Genomic DNA, 20,797 nt, shown 5'->3' on the forward strand with positions numbered 1-20,797 from the left:
ATTCCCTTTTGATAAATCTATTCCTTTGGATACATTTTCTTCTCTATTTCCATTTTATTCAGTCTAGTTTTCCCTTTGTTTCCCTTGCATTTCAGATCATTGTAATTGATGTAAATTCTCTCCCATTTGCTTCAATGGAATTTTCTTTACAAGATGCATAATCTTCTTTATATTCAAAGATTGATCAGAGGATTCGTAACAGCAATCCTTTTCAGTCTGAAAAAGGTTTTGTCCAAAGGAATGTTCCGGTTATTCCAGTACCAAAAAACAATTGGTTTTCTTACTTGTTTTTCTCTATTTCACATTCTATTGAGTCTAGTTTTCCCTTTGTTTCTTTTGCAGTTTGGGATATTATAGTTGATATCAATTTTCTCCATTTGCTTCAATGGAAGTTTTGTGCACAATGCATTATCTTCTTTATATTTAAACTGCAAGAAAGGATTCTTAACAACAGTCCTTTACAGTGGAAACGGTGACTGGGTTGCGAAATCTTCAAGTTATTTCATATTGAAAATTCCATTCCATTGGATATTTGTTCTTCTCTATTTCCCATTCTCTTGAGTCTAGGTTTCACTTTGTTTCCCTTGCATTTCATATCATTGTAATTGATTTGAATTCTCTCCCATTTGCTTCAATGCAATTTTTTTTACAAGTTGCATAATCTTCTTTATATTTAAAGATTGATCAAAGGATTCGTAACAACAATCCTTTTCAATCTAAAAAAGGTTTTGTCCAAAGGAATGTTCCGGTTATTCCAGGACCAAAAAACAATTTGTTTTCTTATTTGTTCTTCTCTCTTTCCCATTCTGAGTCTAGTTTTCCCTTTGTTTCTTTTGCAGTTTGGGATATTATAGTTGATATCAATTCTCTCGCATTTCCTTCAATAGAAGTTTTGTGCACAATGCATTATCTTCTTTATATTTAAACTGCATGAAAGGTTGCTTAATAAGAGTCCTATAGAGTGGAAAGGGTGAATGGGTTGAGTAATCTTTAAATTATTCCCTTTTGAAAAATCCATTCCTTTGGATACTTGTTCTTCTTTATTTCCGATTCTATTGAGTCTAGGTTTCCCTTTGTTTCTCTTGCATTTGGGATCATTATACTTGATGTAAATCCTCTACCATTTCCTTCAGTGAAACTTTCTGTTCTAGTTGCATCATCTTCATTATATTGAAAGATTGATCAAAGGATTCGTAACAGCAATCCTTTTCAGTCGGAAAATGTTTTGTCCAAAGCAATGTTCCTGTTATTCCTGTATGAAAAAACAATTCCTTTTCTTCCATGTTCTTTATTAATTCCAATTCTGAGTCTAGTTTTCCATTTGCTTCTTTTACTGTTTGGGATATTATAGTTGATATTAATTCTCTCGCATTTCCTTCAATAGAAGTTTTGTACACAATACATTATCTTCCTTATATGCAAACTGTTCCAAAGGATTCTTAACAACATTCCTATACAGTGGAAAGGGTGACAGCGTAGAGAAATCTTCAAGTTATTCCCTTTTGATAAATCTATTCCTTTGGATACATTTTCTTCTCTATTTCCATTTTATTCAGTCTAGTTTTCCCTTTGTTTCCCTTGCATTTCAGATCATTGTAATTGATGTAAATTCTCTCCCATTTGTTTCAATTGAACTTTCTTTACAAGTTGCATAATCTTCTTTATATTTAAAGATTGATCAAAGGATTCGTAACAGTAATCCTTTTCAGTCTGAAAAAGGTTTTGTCCAAAGGAATGTTCCGGTTATTCCAGTACCAAAAAACAATTGGTTTTCTTACTTGTTTTTCTCTATTTCACATTCTATTGAGTCTAGTTTTCCCTTTGTTTCTTTTGCAGTTTGGGATATTATAGTTGATATCAATTTTCTCCATTTGCTTCAATGGAAGTTTTGTGCACAATGCATTATCTTCTTTATATTTAAACTGCAAGAAAGGATTCTTAACAACAGTCCTTTACAGTGGAAACGGTGACTGGGTTGCGAAATCTTCAAGTTATTTCATATTGAAAATTCCATTCCAATGGATATTTGTTCTTCTCTATTTCCCATTCTCTTGAGTCTAGGTTTCCCTTTGTTTCCCTTGCATTTCATATCATTGTAATTGATTTGAATTCTCTCCCATTTGCTTCAATGCAACTTTTTTTACAAGTTGCATAATCTTCTTTATATGTAAAGATTGATCAAAGGATTCGTAACAACACTCCTTTTCAATCTAAAAAAGGTTTTGTCCAAAGGAATGTTCCGGTTATTCCAGGACCAAAAAACAATTTGTTTTCTTACTTGTTCTTCTCTCTTTCCCATTCTGAGTCTAGTTTTCCCTTTGTTTCTTTTGCAGTTTGGGATATTATAGTTGATATCAATTCTCTCGCATTTCCTTCAATAGAAGTTTTGTGCACAATGCATTATCTTCTTTATATTTAAACTGCATGAAAGGATTCTTAATAAGAGTCCTATAGAGTGGAAAGGGTGAATGGGTTGAGAATTCTTTAAATTATTCCCTATTGAAAAATCCATTCCTTTGGATACTTGTTCTTCTTTATTTCCGATTCTATTGAGTCTAGCTTTCGCTTTGTTTCTCTTGCATTTGGGATCATTATACTTGATGTAAATTCACTACCATTTCCTTCAGTGATACTTTCTGTTCAAGTTAGATCATCTTCATTATATTTAACGATTGATCAAAGGATTCGTAACAGCAATCCTTTTCGGTCGGAAAATGTTTTGTCCAAAGCAATGTTCCTGTTATTCCTGTATGAAAAAACAATTCCTTTTCTTCCATGTTCTTTATTAATTCCAATTCTGAGTCTAGTTTTCCATTTGCTTCTTTTACTGTTTGGGATATTATAGTTGATATTAATTCTCTCGCATTTCCTTCAATAGAAGTTTTGTACACAATACATTATCTTCCTTATATGCAAACTGTTCCAAAGGATTCTTAACAACATTCCTATACAGTGGAAAGGGTGACAGCGTAGAGAAATCTTCAAGTTATTCCCTTTTGATAAATCAATTCCTTTGGATTCATTTTCTTCTCTATTTCCATTTTATTCAGTCTAGTTTTCCCTTTGTTTCCCTTGCATTTCATATCATTGTAATTGATTTGAATTCTCTCCCATTTCCTTCAATGCAACTTTTTTTACAAGTTGCATAATCTTCTTTATATTTAAAGATTAATCAAAGGATTCGTAACAACAATCCTTTTCAATCTAAAAAAGGTTTTGTCCAAAGGAATGTTCCGGTTATTCCAGGACCAAAAAACAATTTGTTTTCTTACTTGTTCTTCTCTATTTCCCATTCTGAGTCTCGTTTTCCCTTTGTTTCTTTTGCAGTTTGGGATATTATAGTTGATATCAATTCTCTCGCATTTCCTTCAACAGAAGTTTTGTGCACAATGCATTATCTTCTTTATATTTAAACTGCATGAAAGGATTCTTAATAAGAGTCCTATAGAGTGGAAAGGGTGAATGGGTTGAGAATTCTTTAAATTATTCTTTATTGAAAAATCCATTTCTTTGGATACTTGTTCTTCTTTATTTCCGATTCTATTGAGTCTAGCTTTCGCTTTGTTTCTCTTGCATTTGGGATCATTATACTTGATGTAAATTCACTACCATTTCCTTCAGTGATACTTTCTGTTCAAGTTGCATCATCTTCATTATATTTAACGATTGATCAAAGGATTCGTAACAGCAATCCTTTTCGGTCGGAAAATGTTTTGTCCAAAGCAATGTTCCTGTTATTCCTGTATGAAAAAACAATTCCTTTTCTTCCATGTTCTTTATTAATTCCAATTCTGAGTCTAGTTTTCCATTTGCTTCTTTTACTGTTTGGGATATTATAGTTGATATTAATTCTCTCGCATTTCCTTCAATAGAAGTTTTGTACACAATACATTATCTTCCTTATATGCAAACTGTTCCAAAGGATTCTTAACAACATTCCTATACAGTGGAAAGGGTGACAGCGTAGAGAAATCTTCAAGTTATTCCCTTTTGATAAATCTATTCCTTTGGATACATTTTCTTCTCTATTTCCATTTTATTCAGTCTAGTTTTCCCTTTGTTTCCCTTGCATTTCAGATCATTGTAATTGATGTAAATTCTATCCACTTTGCTTCAATGGAACTTTCTTTACAAGATACATAATCTTCTTTATATTTAAAGATTGATCAAAGGATTCGTAACAGCAATCCTTTTCAGTCTGAAAAAGGTTTTGTCCAACTGAATGGTCCGGTTATTCCAGTAACAAAAAACAATTGGTTTTCTTACTTGTTTTTCTCTATTTCACATTCTATTGAGTCTAGTTTTCCCTTTGTTTCTTTTGCAGTTTGGGATATTATAGTTGATATCAATTTTCTCCATTTGCTTCAATGGAAGTTTTGTGCACAATGCATTATCTTCTTTATATTTAAACTGCAAGAAAGGATTCTTAACAACAGTCCTTTACAGTGGAAACGGTTCCTGGGTTGCAAAATCTTCAAGTTATTTGGTATTGAAAATTCCATTCCATTGGATATTTGTTCTTCTCTATTTCCCATTCTCTTGAGTCTAGGTTTCCCTTTGTTTCCCTTGCATTTCATATCATTGTAATTGATTTGAATTCTCTCCCATTTGCTTCAATGCAATTTTTTTTACAAGTTGCATAATCTTCTTTATATTTAAAGATTGATCAAAGGATTCGTAACAACAATCCTTTTCAATCTAAAAAAGGTTTTGTCCAAAGGAATGTTCCGGTTATTCCAGGACCAAAAAACAATTTGTTTTCTTATTTGTTCTTCTCTCTTTCCCATTCTGAGTCTAGTTTTCCCTTTGTTTCTTTTGCAGTTTGGGATATTATAGTTGATATCAATTCTCTCGCATTTCCTTCAATAGAAGTTTTGTGCACAATGCATTATCTTCTTTATATTTAAACTGCATGAAAGGTTTCTTAATAAGAGTCCTATAGAGTGGAAAGGGTGAATGGGTTGAGTAATCTTTAAATTATTCCCTTTTGAAAAATCCATTCCTTTGGATACTTGTTCTTCTTTATTTCCGATTCTATTGAGTCTAGGTTTCCCTTTGTTTCTCTTGCATTTGGGATCATTATACTTGATGTAAATCCTCTACCATTTCCTTCAGTGAAACTTTCTGTTCTAGTTGCATCATCTTCATTATATTGAAAGATTGATCAAAGGATTCGTAACAGCAATCCTTTTCAGTCGGAAAATGTTTTGTCCAAAGCAATGTTCCTGTTATTCCTGTATGAAAAAACAATTCATTTTCTTCCATGTTCTTTATTAATTCCAATTCTGAGTCTAGTTTTCCATTTGCTTCTTTTACTGTTTGGGATATTATAGTTGATATTAATTCTCTCGCATTTCCTTCAATAGAAGTTTTGTACACAATACATTATCTTCCTTATATGCAAACTGTTCCAAAGGATTCTTAACAACATTCCTATACAGTGGAAAGGGTGACAGCGTAGAGAAATCTTCAAGTTATTCCCTTTTGATAAATCTATTCCTTTGGATACATTTTCTTCTCTATTTCCATTTTATTCAGTCTAGTTTTCCCTTTGTTTCCCTTGCATTTCAGATCATTGTAATTGATGTAAATTCTCTCCCATTTGTTTCAATTGAACTTTCTTTACAAGTTGCATAATCTTCTTTATATTTAAAGATTGATCAAAGGATTCGTAACAGTAATCCTTTTCAGTCTGAAAAAGGTTTTGTCCAAAGGAATGTTCCGGTTATTCCAGTACCAAAAAACAATTGGTTTTCTTACTTGTTTTTCTCTATTTCACATTCTATTGAGTCTAGTTTTCCCTTTGTTTCTTTTGCAGTTTGGGATATTATAGTTGATATCAATTTTCTCCATTTGCTTCAATGGAAGTTTTGTGCACAATGCATTATCTTCTTTATATTTAAACTGCAAGAAAGGATTCTTAACAACAGTCCTTTACAGTGGAAACGGTGACTGGGTTGCGAAATCTTCAAGTTATTTCGCATTGAAAATTCCATTCCAATGGATATTTGTTCTTCTCTATTTCCCATTCTCTTGAGTCTAGGTTTCCCTTTGTTTCCCTTGCATTTCATATCATTGTAATTGATTTAAATTCTCTCCCATTTGCTTCAATGCAACTTTTTTTACAAGTTGCATAATCTTCTTTATATGTAAAGATTGATCAAAGGATTCGTAACAACACTCCTTTTCAATCTAAAAAAGGTTTTGTCCAAAGGAATGTTCCGGTTATTCCAGGACCAAAAAACAATTTGTTTTCTTACTTGTTCTTCTCTCTTTCCCATTCTGAGTCTAGTTTTCCCTTTGTTTCTTTTGCAGTTTGGGATATTATAGTTGATATCAATTCTCTCGCATTTCCTTCAATAGAAGTTTTGTGCACAATGCATTATCTTCTTTATATTTAAACTGCATGAAAGGATTCTTAATAAGAGTCCTATAGAGTGGAAAGGGTGAATGGGTTGAGAATTCTTTAAATTATTCCCTATTGAAAAATCCATTCCTTTGGATACTTGTTCTTCTTTATTTCCGATTCTATTGAGTCTAGCTTTCGCTTTGTTTCTCTTGCATTTGGGATCATTATACTTGATGTAAATTCACTACCATTTCCTTCAGTGATACTTTCTGTTCAAGTTAGATCATCTTCATTATATTTAACGATTGATCAAAGGATTCGTAACAGCAATCCTTTTCGGTCGGAAAATGTTTTGTCCAAAGCAATGTTCCTGTTATTCCTGTATGAAAAAACAATTCCTTTTCTTCCATGTTCTTTATTAATTCCAATTCTGAGTCTAGTTTTCCATTTGCTTCTTTTACTGTTTGGGATATTATAGTTGATATTAATTCTCTCGCATTTCCTTCAATAGAAGTTTTGTACACAATACATTATCTTCCTTATATGCAAACTGTTCCAAAGGATTCTTAACAACATTCCTATACAGTGGAAAGGGTGACAGCGTAGAGAAATCTTCAAGTTATTCCCTTTTGATAAATCAATTCCTTTGGATTCATTTTCTTCTCTATTTCCATTTTATTCAGTCTAGTTTTCCCTTTGTTTCCCTTGCATTTCATATCATTGTAATTGATTTGAATTCTCTCCCATTTCCTTCAATGCAACTTTTTTTACAAGTTGCATAATCTTCTTTATATTTAAAGATTAATCAAAGGATTCGTAACAACAATCCTTTTCAATCTAAAAAAGGTTTTGTCCAAAGGAATGTTCCGGTTATTCCAGGACCAAAAAACAATTTGTTTTCTTACTTGTTCTTCTCTATTTCCCATTCTGAGTCTCGTTTTCCCTTTGTTTCTTTTGCAGTTTGGGATATTATAGTTGATATCAATTCTCTCGCATTTCCTTCAACAGAAGTTTTGTGCACAATGCATTATCTTCTTTATATTTAAACTGCATGAAAGGATTCTTAATAAGAGTCCTATAGAGTGGAAAGGGTGAATGGGTTGAGAATTCTTTAAATTATTCTTTATTGAAAAATCCATTTCTTTGGATACTTGTTCTTCTTTATTTCCGATTCTATTGAGTCTAGCTTTCGCTTTGTTTCTCTTGCATTTGGGATCATTATACTTGATGTAAATTCACTACCATTTCCTTCAGTGATACTTTCTGTTCAAGTTGCATCATCTTCATTATATTTAACGATTGATCAAAGGATTCGTAACAGCAATCCTTTTCGGTCGGAAAATGTTTTGTCCAAAGCAATGTTCCTGTTATTCCTGTATGAAAAAACAATTCCTTTTCTTCCATGTTCTTTATTAATTCCAATTCTGAGTCTAGTTTTCCATTTGCTTCTTTTACTGTTTGGGATATTATAGTTGATATTAATTCTCTCGCATTTCCTTCAATAGAAGTTTTGTACACAATACATTATCTTCCTTATATGCAAACTGTTCCAAAGGATTCTTAACAACATTCCTATACAGTGGAAAGGGTGACAGCGTAGAGAAATCTTCAAGTTATTCCCTTTTGATAAATCTATTCCTTTGGATACATTTTCTTCTCTATTTCCATTTTATTCAGTCTAGTTTTCCCTTTGTTTCCCTTGCATTTCAGATCATTGTAATTGATGTAAATTCTATCCACTTTGCTTCAATGGAACTTTCTTTACAAGATGCATAATCTTCTTTATATTTAAAGATTGATCAAAGGATTCGTAACAGCAATCCTTTTCAGTCGGAAAATGTTTTGTCCAAAGCAATGTTCCTGTTATTCCTGTATGAAAAAACAATTCATTTTCTTTGATGTTCTTTACTAATTCACATTCTGAGTCTATTTTTCCATTTGCTTCTTTTACTGTTTGGGATATTATAGTTGATATCAATTTTCTCGCATTTCCTTCAATAGAAGTTTTGTACACAATGCATTATCTTCCTTATATTCAAACTGTACCAAAGGATTCTTAACAACAGTGCTAGACTGTGGAAATAGTGACTAGGTTGAGAAATCTTCAAGTTATTCCTTATTAAAAATTCCATTCCTTTGGATATTTGTTCTCTACTATTTCCCATTGTATTGAGTCTAGGTTTCCCTTTGTTTCCCTTGCATTTCAGATCATTGTAATTGATGTAAATTCTATCCACTTTGCTTCAATGGAACTTTCTTTACAAGTTGCATAATCTTCTTTATATTTAAAGATTGATCAAAGGATTCTTAACAGCAATCCTTTTCAGTCTGAAAAAGGTTTTGTCCAACTGAATGGTCCGGTTATTCCAGTACCAAAAAACAATTGGTTTTCTTACTTGTTTTTCTCTATTTCACATTCTATTGAGTCTAGTTTTCCCTTTGTTTCTTTTGCAGTTTGGGATATTATAGTTGATATCAATTTTCTCCATTTGCTTCAATGGAAGTTTTGTGCACAATGCATTATCTTCTTTATATTTAAACTGCAAGAAAGGATTCTTAACAACAGTCCTTTACAGTGGAAACGGTGACTGGGTTGCAAAATCTTCAAGTTATTTGGTATTGAAAATTCCATTCCATTGGATATTTGTTCTTCTCTATTTCCCATTCTCTTGAGTCTAGGTTTCCCTTTGTTTCCCTTGCATTTCATATCATTGTAATTGATTTGAATTCTCTCCCATTTGCTTCAATGCAACTTTTTTTACAAGTTGCATAATCTTCTATATATGTAAAGATTGATCAAAGGATTCGTAACAACACTCCTTTTCAATCTAAAAAAGGTTTTGTCCAAAGGAATGTTCCGGTTATTCCAGGACCAAAAAACAATTTGTTTTCTTACTTGTTCTTCTCTCTTTCCCATTCTGAGTCTAGTTTTCCCTTTGTTTCTTTTGCAGTTTGGGATATTATAGTTGATATCAAGTCTCTCGCATTTCCTTCAATAGAAGTTTTGTGCACAATGCATTATCTTCTTTATATTTAAACTGCATGAAAGGATTCTTAATAAGAGTCCTATAGAGTGGAAAGGGTGAATGGGTTGAGAATTCTTTAAATTATTCCCTATTGAAAAATCCATTCCTTTGGATACTTGTTCTTCTTTATTTCCGATTCTATTGAGTCTAGCTTTCGCTTTGTTTCTCTTGCATTTGGGATCATTATACTTGATGTAAATTCACTACCATTTCCTTCAGTGATACTTTCTGTTCAAGTTAGATCATCTTCATTATATTTAACGATTGATCAAAGGATTCGTAACAGCAATCCTTTTCGGTCGGAAAATGTTTTGTCCAAAGCAATGTTCCTGTTATTCCTGTATGAAAAAACAATTCCTTTTCTTCCATGTTCTTTATTAATTCCAATTCTGAGTCTAGTTTTCCATTTGCTTCTTTTACTGTTTGGGATATTATAGTTGATATTAATTCTCTCGCATTTCCTTCAATAGAAGTTTTGTACACAATACATTATCTTCCTTATATGCAAACTTTTCCAAAGGATTCTTAACAACATTCCTATACAGTGGAAAGGGTGACAGCGTAGAGAAATCTTCAAGTTATTCCCTTTTGATAAATCAATTCCTTTGGATTCATTTTCTTCTCTATTTCCATTTTATTCAGTCTAGTTTTCCCTTTGTTTCCCTTGCATTTCATATCATTGTAATTGATTTGAATTCTCTCCCATTTCTTTCAATGCAACTTTTTTTACAAGTTGCATAATCTTCTTTATATTTAAAGATTGGTCAAAGGATTCGTAACAACAATCCTTTTCAATCTAAAAAAGGTTTTGTCCAAAGGAATGTTCCGGTTATTCCAGGACCAAAAAACAATTTGTTTTCTTACTTGTTCTTCTCTATTTCCCATTCTGAGTCTAGTTTTCCCTTTGTTTCTTTTGCAGTTTGGGATATTATAGTTGATATCAATTCTCTCGCATTTCCTTCAATAGAAGTTTTGTGCACAATGCATTATCTTCTTTATATTTAAACTGCATGAAAGGATTCTTAATAAGAGTCCTATAGAGTGGAAAGGGTGAATGGGTTGAGTACTCTTTAAATTATTCCCTTTTGAAAAATCCATTCCTTTGGATACTTGTTCTTCTTTATTTCCGATTCTATTGAGTCTAGGTTTCCCTTTGTTTCTCTTGCATTTGGGATCATTATACTTGATGTAAATCCTCTACCATTTCCTTCAGTGAAACTTTCTGTTCTAGTTGCATCATCTTCATTATATTGAAAGATTGATCAAAGGATTCGTAACAGCAATCCTTTTCACTCTGAACATGTTTTGTCCAAAGCAATGTTCCTGTTATTCCTGTATGAAAAAACAATTCATTTTCTTCGATGTTCTTTACTAATTCACATTCTGAGTCTATTTTTCCATTTGCTTCTTTTACTGTTTGGGATATTATAGTTGATATCAATTTTCTCGCATTTCCTTCAATAGAAGTTTTGTACACAATGCATTATCATCCTTATATTCAAACTGTACCAAAGGATTCTTAACAACAGTGCTAGACTGTGGAAATAGTGACTGGGTTGAGAAATCTTCAAGTTATTCCCTATTGAAAATTCCATTTCTTTGGATATGTGTTCTCTACTATTTCCCATTGTATTGAGTCTAGGTTTCCCTTTGTTTCCCTTGCATTTCAGATCATTGTAATTGATGTAAATTCTCTCCCATTTGTTTCAATGGAACTTTCTTTACAAGTTGCATAATCTTCTTTATATTTAAAGATTGATCAAAGGATTCGTAACAGCAATCCTTTTCAGTCTGAAAAAGGTTTTGTCCAAAGGAATGTTCCGGTTATTCCAGTACCAAAAAACAATTGGTTTTCTTACTTGTTTTTCTCTATTTCACATTCTATTGAGTCTAGTTTTCCCTTTGTTTCTTTTGCAGTTTGGGATATTATAGTTGATATCAATTTTCTCCATTTGCTTCAATGGAAGTTTTGTGCACAATGCATTATCTTCTTTATATTTAAACTGCAAGAAAGGATTCTTAACAAAAGTCCTTTACAGTGGAAACGGTGACTGGGTTGCGAAATCTTCAAGTTATTTCATATTGAAAATTCCATTCCAATGGATATTTGTTCTTCTCTATTTCCCATTCTCTTGAGTCTAGGTTTCCCTTTGTTTCCCTTGCATTTCATATCATTGTAATTGATTTGAATTCTCTCCCATTTGCTTCAATGCAACTTTTTTTACAAGTTGCATAATCTTCTTTATATTTAAAGATTGATCAAAGGATTCGTAACAACAATCCTTTTCAATCTAAAAAAGGTTTTGTCCAAAGGAATGTTCCGGTTATTCCAGGACCAAAAAACAATTTGTTTTCTTATTTGTTCTTCTCTATTTCCCATTCTGAGTCTAGTTTTCCCTTTGTTTCTTTTGCAGTTTGGGATATTATAGTTGATATCAATTCTCTCGCATTTCCTTCAATAGAAGTTTTGTGCACAATGCATTATCTTCTTTATATTTAAACTGCATGAAAGGATTCTTAATAAGAGTCCTATAGAGTGGAAAGGGTGAATGGGTTGAGTACTCTTTAAATTATTCCCTTTTGAAAAATCCATTCCTTTGGATACTTGTTCTTCTTTATTTCCGATTCTATTGAGTCTAGGTTTCCCTTTGTTTCTCTTGCATTTGGGATCATTATACTTGATGTAAATCCTCTACCATTTCCTTCAGTGAAACTTTCTGTTCTAGTTGCATCATCTTCATTATATTGAAAGATTGATCAAAGGATTCGTAACAGCAATCCTTTTCACTCTGAACATGTTTTGTCCAAAGCAATGTTCCTGTTATTCCTGTATGAAAAAACAATTCATTTTCTTCGATGTTCTTTACTAATTCACATTCTGAGTCTATTTTTCCATTTGCTTCTTTTACTGTTTGGGATATTATAGTTGATATCAATTTTCTCGCATTTCCTTCAATAGAAGTTTTGTACACAATGCATTATCATCCTTATATTCAAACTGTACCAAAGGATTCTTAACAACAGTGCTAGACTGTGGAAATAGTGACTGGGTTGAGAAATCTTCAAGTTCTTCCCTATTGAAAATTCCATTTCTTTGGATATGGGTTCTCTACTATTTCCCATTGTATTGAGTCTAGGTTTCCCTTTGTTTCCCTTGCATTTCAGATCATTGTAATTGATGTAAATTCTCTCCCATTTGTTTCAATGGAACTTTCTTTACAAGTTGCATAATCTTCTTTATATTTAAAGATTGATCAAAGGATTCGTAACAGTAATCCTTTTCAGTCTGAAAAAGGTTTTGTCCAAAGGAATGTTCCGGTTATTCCAGTACCAAAAAACAATTGGTTTTCTTACTTGTTTTTCTCTATTTCACATTCTATTGAGTCTAGTTTTCCCTTTGTTTCTTTTGCAGTTTGGGATATTATAGTTGATATCAATTTTCTCCATTTGCTTCAATGGAAGTTTTGTGCACAATGCATTATCTTCTTTATATTTAAACTGCAAGAAAGGATTCTTAACAACAGTCCTTTACAGTGGAAACGGTGACTGGGTTGCGAAATCTTCAAGTTATTTCATATTGAAAATTCCATTCCAATGGATATTTGTTCTTCTCTATTTCCCATTCTCTTGAGTCTAGGTTTCCCTTTGTTTCCCTTGCATTTCATATCATTGTAATTGATTTGAATTCTCTCCCATTTGCTTCAATGCAACTTTTTTTACAAGTTGCATAATCTTCTTTATATTTAAAGATTGATCAAAGGATTCGTAACAATAATCCTTTTCAATCTAAAAAAGGTTTTGTCCAAAGGAATGTTCCGGTTATTCCAGGACCAAAAAACAATTTGTTTTCTTATTTGTTCTTCTCTATTTCCCATTCTGAGTCTAGTTTTCCCTTTGTTTCTTTTGCAGTTTGGGATATTATAGTTGATATCAATTCTCTCGCATTTCCTTCAATAGAAGTTTTGTGCACAATGCATTATCTTCTTTATATTTAAACTGCATGAAAGGTTTCATAATAAGAGTCCTATAGAGTGGAAAGGGTGAATGGGTTGAGTAATCTTTAAATTATTCCCTTTTGAAAAATCCATTCCTTTGGATACTTGTTCTTCTTTATTTCCGATTCTATTGAGTCTAGGTTTCCCTTTGTTTCTCTTGCATTTGGGATCATTATACTTGATGTAAATCCTCTACCATTTCCTTCAGTGAAACTTTCTGTTCTAGTTGCATCATCTTCATTATATTGAAAGATTGATCAAAGGATTCGTAACAGCAATCCTTTTCAGTCGGAAAATGTTTTGTCCAAAGCAATGTTCCTGTTATTCCTGTATGAAAAAACAATTCATTTTCTTTGATGTTCTTTACTAATTCACATTCTGAGTCTATTTTTCCATTTGCTTCTTTTACTGTTTGGGATATTATAGTTGATATCAATTTTCTCGCATTTCCTTCAATAGAAGTTTTGTACACAATGCATTATCTTCCTTATATTCAAACTGTACCAAAGGATTCTTAACAACAGTGCTAGACTGTGGAAATAGTGACTAGGTTGAGAAATCTTCAAGTTATTCCTTATTAAAAATTCCAATCCTTTGGATATTTGTTCTCTACTATTTCCCATTGTATTGAGTCTAGGTTTCCCTTTGTTTCCCTTGCATTTCAGATCATTGTAATTGATGTAAATTCTATCCACTTTGCTTCAATGGAACTTTCTTTACAAGTTGCATAATCTTCTTTATATTTAAAGATTGATCAAAGGATTCGTAACAGCAATCCTTTTCAGTCTGAAAAAGGTTTTGTCCAACTGAATGGTCCGGTTATTCCAGTACCAAAAAACAATTGGTTTTCTTACTTGTTTTTCTCTATTTCACATTCTATTGAGTCTAGTTTTCCCTTTGTTTCTTTTGCAGTTTGGGATATTATAGTTGATATCAATTTTCTCCATTTGCTTCAATGGAAGTTTTGTGCACAATGCATTATCTTCTTTATATTTAAACTGCAAGAAAGGATTCTTAACAACAGTCCTTTACAGTGGAAACGGTGACTGGGTTGCGAAATCTTCAAGTTATTTCATATTGAAAATTCCATTCCATTGGATATTTGTTCTTCTCTATTTCCCATTCTCTTGAGTCTAGGTTTCCCTTTGTTTCCCTTGCATTTCATATCATTGTAATTGATTTGAATTCTCTCCCATTTGCTTCAATGCAACTTTTTTTACAAGTTGCATAATCTTCTTTATATTTAAAGATTGATCAAAGGATTCGTAACAACAATCCTTTTCAATCTAAAAAAGGTTTTGTCCAAAGGAATGTTCCGGTTATTCCAGGACCAAAAAACAATTTGTTTTCTTATTTGTTCTTCTCTATTTCCCATTCTGAGTCTAGTTTTCCCTTTGTTTCTTTTGCAGTTTGGGATATTATAGTTGATATCAATTCTCTCGCATTTCCTTCAATAGAAGTTTTGTGCACAATGCATTATCTTCTTTATATTTAAACTGCATGAAAGGTTTCATAATAAGAGTCCTATAGAGTGGAAAGGGTGAATGGGTTGAGTAATCTTTAAATTATTCCCTTTTGAAAAATCCATTCCTTTGGATACTTGTTCTTCTTTATTTCCGATTCTATTGAGTCTAGGTTTCCCTTTGTTTCTCTTGCATTTGGGATCATTATACTTGATGTAAATCCTCTACCATTTCCTTCAGTGAAACTTTCTGTTCTAGTTGCATCATCTTCATTATATTGAAAGATTGATCAAAGGATTCGTAACAGCAATCCTTTTCAGTCGGAAAATGTTTTGTCCAAAGCAATGTTCCTGTTATTCCTGTATGAAAAAACAATTCATTTTCTTTGATGTTCTTTACTAATTCACATTCTGAGTCTATTTTTCCATTTGCTTCTTTTACTGTTTGGGATATTATAGTTGATATCAATTTTCTCGCATTTCCTTCAATAGAAGTTTTGTACACAATGCATTATCTTCCTTATATTCAAACTGTACCAAAGGATTCTTAACAACAGTGCTAGACTGTGGAAATAGTGACTAGGTTGAGAAATCTTCAAGTTATTCCTTATTAAAAATTCCATTCCTTTGGATATTTGTTCTCTACTATTTCCCATTGTATTGAGTCTAGGTTTCCCTTTGTTTCCCTTGCATTTCAGATCATTGTAATTGATGTAAATTCTATCCACTTTGCTTCAATGGAACTTTCTTTACAAGTTGCATAATCTTCTTTATATTTAAAGATTGATCAAAGGATTCGTAACAGCAATCCTTTTCAGTCTGAAAAAGGTTTTGTCCAACTGAATGGTCCGGTTATTCCAGTACCAAAAAACAATTAGTTTTCTTACTTGTTTTTCTCTATTTCACATTCTATTGAGTCTAGTTTTCCCTTTGTTTCTTTTGCAGTTTGGGATATTATAGTTGATATCAATTTTCTCCATTTGCTTCAATGGAAGTTTTGTGCACAATGCATTATCTTCTTTATATTTAAACTGCAAGAAAGGATTCTTAACAACAGTCCTTTACAGTGGAAACGGTGACTGGGTTGCGAAATCTTCAAGTTATTTCATATTGAAAATTCCATTCCATTGGATATTTGTTCTTCTCTATTTCCCATTCTCTTGAGTCTAGGTTTCCCTTTGTTTCCCTTGCATTTCATATCATTGTAATTGATTTGAATTCTCTCCCATTTGCTTCAATGCAACTTTTTTTACAAGTTGCATAATCTTCTTTATATTTAAAGATTGATCAAAGGATTCGTAACAACAATCCTTTTCAATCTAAAAAAGGTTTTGTCCAAAGGAATGTTCCGGTTATTCCAGGACCAAAAAACAATTTGTTTTCTTATTTGTTCTTCTCTATTTCCCATTCTGAGTCTAGTTTTCCCTTTGTTTCTTTTGCAGTTTGGGATATTATAGTTGATATCAATTCTCTCGCATTTCCTTCAATAGAAGTTTTGTGCACAATGCATTATCTTCTTTATATTTAAACTGCATGAAAGGTTTCATAATAAGAGTCCTATAGAGTGGAAAGGGTGAATGGGTTGAGTAATCTTTAAATTATTCCCTTTTGAAAAATCCATTCCTTTGGATACTTGTTCTTCTTTATTTCCGATTCTATTGAGTCTAGGTTTCCCTTTGTTTCTCTTGCATTTGGGATCATTATACTTGATGTAAATCCTCTACCATTTCCTTCAGTGAAACTTTCTGTTCTAGTTGCATCATCTTCATTATATTGAAAGATTGATCAAAGGATTCGTAACAGCAATCCTTTTCAGTCGGAAAATGTTTTGTCCAAAGCAATGTTCCTGTTATTCCTGTATGAAAAAACAATTCATTTTCTTCGATGTTCTTTACTAATTCACATTCTGAGTCTATTTTTCCATTTGCTTCTTTTACTGTTTGGGATATTATAGTTGATATCAATTTTCTCGCATTTCCTTCAATAGAAGTTTTGTACACAATGCATTATCTTCCTTATATTCAAACTGTACCAAAGGATTCTTAACAACAGTGCTAGACTGTGGAAATAGTGACTAGGTTGAGAAATCTTCAAGTTATTCCTTATTAAAAATTCCATTCCTTTGGATATTTGTTCTCTACTATTTCCCATTGTATTGAGTCTAGGTTTCCCTTTGTTTCCCTTGCATTTCAGATCATTGTAATTGATGTAAATTCTATCCACTTTGCTTCAATGGAACTTTCTTTACAAGTTGCATAATCTTCTTTATATTTAAAGATTGATCAAAGGATTCGTAACAGCAATCCTTTTCAGTCTGAAAAAGGTTTTGTCCAACTGAATGGTCCGGTTATTCCAGTACCAAAAAACAATTGGTTTTCTTACTTGTTTTTCTCTATTTCACATTCTATTGAGTCTAGTTTTCCCTTTGTTTCTTTTGCAGTTTGGGATATTATAGTTGATATCAATTTTCTCCATTTGCTTCAATGGAAGTTTTGTGCACAATGCATTATCTTCTTTATATTTAAACTGCAAGAAAGGATTCTTAACAACAGTCCTTTACAGTGGAAACGGTGACTGGGTTGCAAAATCTTCAAGTTATTTGGTATTGAAAATTCCATTCCATTGGATATTTGTTCTTCTCTATTTCCCATTCTCTTGAGTCTAGGTTTCCCTTTGTTTCCCTTGCATTTCATATCATTGTAATTGATTTGAATTCTCTCCCATTTGCTTCAATGCAACTTTTTTTACAAGTTGCATAATCTTCTATATATGTAAAGATTGATCAAAGGATTCGTAACAACACTCCTTTTCAATCTAAAAAAGGTTTTGTCCAAAGGAATGTTCCGGTTATTCCAGGACCAAAAAACAATTTGTTTTCTTACTTGTTCTTCTCTCTTTCCCATTCTGAGTCTAGTTTTCCCTTTGTTTCTTTTGCAGTTTGGGATATTATAGTTGATATCAAGTCTCTCGCATTTCCTTCAATAGAAGTTTTGTGCACAATGCATTATCTTCTTTATATTTAAACTGCATGAAAGGATTCTTAATAAGAGTCCTATAGAGTGGAAAGGGTGAATGGGTTGAGAATTCTTTAAATTATTCCCTATTGAAAAATCCATTCCTTTGGATACTTGTTCTTCTTTATTTCCGATTCTATTGAGTCTAGCTTTCGCTTTGTTTCTCTTGCATTTGGGATCATTATACTTGATGTAAATTCACTACCATTTCCTTCAGTGATACTTTCTGTTCAAGTTAGATCATCTTCATTATATTTAACGATTGATCAAAGGATTCGTAACAGCAATCCTTTTCGGTCGGAAAATGTTTTGTCCAAAGCAATGTTCCTGTTATTCCTGTATGAAAAAACAATTCCTTTTCTTCCATGTTCTTTATTAATTCCAATTCTGAGTCTAGTTTTCCATTTGCTTCTTTTACTGTTTGGGATATTATAGTTGATATTAATTCTCTCGCATTTCCTTCAATAGAAGTTTTGTACACAATACATTATCTTCCTTATATGCAAACTTTTCCAAAGGATTCTTAACAACATTCCTATACAGTGGAAAGGGTGACAGCGTAGAGAAATCTTCAAGTTATTCCCTTTTGATAAATCAATTCCTTTGGATTCATTTTCTTCTCTATTTCCATTTTATTCAGTCTAGTTTTCCCTTTGTTTCCCTTGCATTTCATATCATTGTAATTGATTTGAATTCTCTCCCATTTCTTTCAATGCAACTTTTTTTACAAGTTGCATAATCTTCTTTATATTTAAAGATTGGTCAAAGGATTCGTAACAACAATCCTTTTCAATCTAAAAAAGGTTTTGTCCAAAGGAATGTTCCGGTTATTCCAGGACCAAAAAACAATTTGTTTTCTTACTTGTTCTTCTCTATTTCCCATTCTGAGTCTAGTTTTCCCTTTGTTTCTTTTGCAGTTTGGGATATTATAGTTGATATCAATTCTCTCGCATTTCCTTCAATAGAAGTTTTGTGCACAATGCATTATCTTCTTTATATTTAAACTGCATGAAAGGATTCTTAATAAGAGTCCTATAGAGTGGAAAGGGTGAATGGGTTGAGTACTCTTTAAATTATTCCCTTTTGAAAAATCCATTCCTTTGGATACTTGTTCTTCTTTATTTCCGATTCTATTGAGTCTAGGTTTCCCTTTGTTTCTCTTGCATTTGGGATCATTATACTTGATGTAAATCCTCTACCATTTCCTTCAGTGAAACTTTCTGTTCTAGTTGCATCATCTTCATTATATTGAAAGATTGATCAAAGGATTCGTAACAGCAATCCTTTTCACTCTGAACATGTTTTGTCCAAAGCAATGTTCCTGTTATTCCTGTATGAAAAAACAATTCATTTTCTTCGATGTTCTTTACTAATTCACATTCTGAGTCTATTTTTCCATTTGCTTCTTTTACTGTTTGGGATATTATAGTTGATATCAATTTTCTCGCATTTCCTTCAATAGAAGTTTTGTACACAATGCATTATCATCCTTATATTCAAACTGTACCAAAGGATTCTTAACAACAGTGCTAGACTGTGGAAATAGTGACTGGGTTGAGAAATCTTCAAGTTATTCCCTATTGAAAATTCCATTTCTTTGGATATGTGTTCTCTACTATTTCCCATTGTATTGAGTCTAGGTTTCCCTTTGTTTCCCTTGCATTTCAGATCATTGTAATTGATGTAAATTCTCTCCCATTTGTTTCAATGGAACTTTCTTTACAAGTTGCATAATCTTCTTTATATTTAAAGATTGATCAAAGGATTCGTAACAGTAATCCTTTTCAGTCTGAAAAAGGTTTTGTCCAAAGGAATGTTCCGGTTATTCCAGTACCAAAAAACAATTGGTTTTCTTACTTGTTTTTCTCTATTTCACATTCTATTGAGTCTAGTTTTCCCTTTGTTTCTTTTGCAGTTTGGGATATTATAGTTGATATCAATTTTCTCCATTTGCTTCAATGGAAGTTTTGTGCACAATGCATTATCTTCTTTATATTTAAACTGCAAGAAAGGATTCTTAACAACAGTCCTTTACAGTGGAAACGGTGACTGGGTTGCGAAATCTTCAAGTTATTTCATATTGAAAATTCCATTCCAATGGATATTTTTTCTTCTCTATTTCCCATTCTCTTGAGTCTAGGTTTCCCTTTGTTTCCCTTGCATTTCATATCATTGTAATTGATTTGAATTCTCTCCCATTTGCTTCAATGCAACTTTTTTTACAAGTTGCATAATCTTCTTTATATTTAAAGATTGATCAAAGGATTCGTAACAACAATCCTTTTCAATCTAAAAAAGGTTTTGTCCAAAGGAATGTTCCGGTTATTCCAGGACCAAAAAACAATTTGTTTTCTTATTTGTTCTTCTCTATTTCCCATTCTGAGTCTAGTTTTCCCTTTGTTTCTTTTGCAGTTTGGGATATTATAGTTGATATCAATTCTCTCGCATTTCCTTCAATAGAAGTTTTGTGCACAATGCATTATCTTCTTTATATTTAAACTGCATGAAAGGATTCTTAATAAGAGTCCTATAGAGTGGAAAGGGTGAATGGGTTGAGTACTCTTTAAATTATTCCCTTTTGAAAAATCCATTCCTTTGGATACTTGTTCTTCTTTATTTCCGATTCTATTGAGTCTAGGTTTCCCTTTGTTTCTCTTGCATTTGGGATCATTATACTTGATGTAAATCCTCTACCATTTCCTTCAGTGAAACTTTCTGTTCTAGTTGCATCATCTTCATTATATTGAAAGATTGATCAAAGGATTCGTAACAGCAATCCTTTTCACTCTGAACATGTTTTGTCCAAAGCAATGTTCCTGTTATTCCTGTATGAAAAAACAATTCATTTTCTTCGATGTTCTTTACTAATTCACATTCTGAGTCTATTTTTCCATTTGCTTCTTTTACTGTTTGGGATATTATAGTTGATATCAATTTTCTCGCATTTCCTT

This window comes from Sminthopsis crassicaudata, chromosome 6, assembly GCF_048593235.1.
Source record: "Sminthopsis crassicaudata isolate SCR6 chromosome 6, ASM4859323v1, whole genome shotgun sequence".
In the NCBI taxonomy this organism is placed as follows: Eukaryota; Metazoa; Chordata; class Mammalia; order Dasyuromorphia; family Dasyuridae; genus Sminthopsis; species Sminthopsis crassicaudata.